The sequence below is a fragment of the Cebidichthys violaceus genome, unplaced genomic scaffold (assembly GCF_023349555.1).
Source record: "Cebidichthys violaceus isolate CVI_PGR_0920_01 unplaced genomic scaffold, fCebVio1.0.p SCAF_1, whole genome shotgun sequence".
Lineage (NCBI taxonomy): Eukaryota > Metazoa > Chordata > Actinopteri > Perciformes > Stichaeidae > Cebidichthys > Cebidichthys violaceus.
Genome location: NW_027176262.1, coordinates 9565238 through 9567230, shown reverse-complemented (window position 1 = coordinate 9567230; position 1993 = coordinate 9565238). Strand labels below are relative to the sequence as shown.

Genomic DNA, 1993 nt, shown 5'->3' with positions numbered 1-1993 from the left:
CATGTCATGCTTTACCAAACATACTTCTAACATCTGCTGCTCGTTACATCCATCTGACATTCTAGAACTAGTTGGTCGGTGTGGGGAGTGAGGAATGAAAGGTTTAAACAAGGTTTGAAAAGGGGTCATCAAAAGACAAATGCCAAAAATACTAGTATTAAGCTGAACTTGGAACCTTTTCTGCCTCTGGCCCACAGCAAACTATAACCAACAACAATCCAGTCATTTCATTGCAGGTAATATGTTTAGGACTGAAAATTATTCCCAGCTCAGTGCCTTCTAACTGCTCAAATCAGGACAAATACAAGATGGATTCATTTTGAATATTTCAAAAGTAAAAAAACACAAGGAGCGCTTCATTTATCTTGTGTCTCTACTTTTTTTAAGACATTTTTTATGACACTTTATATACACTGGAAGGTGTGAGATTTAAATGACGAAATGACATGTGCCAAAGGTTATGAGCCACATTTGGAGCTGTGATGTTGCAAGTCACGACAGTCACCTTATCGCACCAAGCCACCAGGAGTATCTTTAATTTTAAGACGGCCATCACTGACTGGCAAGATAAATCAAGCGCTTCTTAATTAAATAGTTCAAATATTTGAAATTCTATTCATCTGTTTCTTTGTCCAGATCAACTAATAATAAACACAACATAGTACTAATAATATAGTACTATACTAACTCATACACATAGTCACAGAACGCATGCTTGACACGGTTCACTTTTACATACATAATCTTTTTTAATTGTATTGTTTTTTACCATGTGGATATAAAAATACACACTAGCCCCATGAAAATGTAACCAACAGGATTCAAATTTAAATCTATTAGTTTACTGGTAGACTGAATATGATTTACTCAGTGGAAATCTCAGGCCTTCCAAACACTTCTGTGTAGCTCAACAACTAGACATAGGAAAATAAGTTTTGTCGAAGAGAAACTTAATAAACTTGGCATATTTGGATAATTACTTAATTTAACTTGCACTACATTGCTGCCATTGTTCTCTTTCTTTGTTGATATCACATAGATGTGTCATCAGTGAAGTACAAATCATACATCATGTTATATCCAATTGAATAGCTGGCTGTTACAGGCCCACAAAGAAAAAAATTGTCGGAGGCATTAGTTTCCATAAAACATTATGTTTTTGATGTTGGTAGAAACGTTTTATTATCAAACAAAATTAAATACAGATTTGTCAACATCACATCCTAATTTAAATGTATTATTGATAATACAAGAATTCTGAAATTATCAAGGTTGTTTTAAATTTGAATAAGTGGTAGTACCTGTGCGTGCTTACCTTCTTGGTTTTTGTCAATTGTACAACAACATCACAATATGACTTAATAACTAAACTGTTCATAGCTGCTCTTCAAAAAGGCAGATCAAATTTTTGACAATGGAAAAACTCCAGCACAGGTTTAAATTCACTTTTAAATCACAAACCTTCACCAGGAATGGAAAGAAAATAGCATGATGCAATTCCTCTACATTTTGCCAAATGACATACTGGTTGTTAAACCTCTAAAATATCAAATAAAATGTGCCAAATAAATTCTTAGTCACCACCAGCACAGGCTCATCTTTCTAGGGCAAAGGTTTGTTTTCCTGCTGACTTCTATGTATGTTCAGTTGTTAAAAGACCAGCACATTTTGACAGCCAAACACTTTGTCTTCTCACTGGCCTTGGCGGGGATTCAACAGGAACATATGCTGGCTTTAATATGTAAAGCACAGCTTGAGGGAAAACATCCAAAGGATAATTTACTTAGGACATGAAAACTAATGTCCATCTGGTCGTAAGATTCACCCACTAAAGGGCATTGTGTCCTCTACCTGAGATAGACACCAGCATAAGAAAGCTGTGTGCCATATATGAAGCAAGGATGGGAGGAGGGGAATATAGATAGAATATAGATATTTCGACCTGCCAGTGTTTAAATCAAAGATAGTTTACAATGCTTGAAAGCTTTGGTCA

The 1993-nt window shown here is 35.2% G+C and overlaps 1 protein-coding gene across 2 annotated transcripts in view; it reads left to right on the top strand.

The window, feature by feature from the left end:
• The window catches only part of gucy1a2 (guanylate cyclase 1, soluble, alpha 2), a 36385-nt gene extending 34799 nt beyond the window's left edge, over nt 1–1586 (top strand). For both annotated transcript variants that reach the window (XM_068709665.1, XM_068709656.1), the window contains one exon: nt 1–1586. This exon is cut by the window's left edge and continues 901 nt beyond it. The gene's annotated coding sequence lies outside the window, so the exon portion shown is untranslated.
• Nucleotides 1587–1993: the final 407 nt, after the last annotated feature.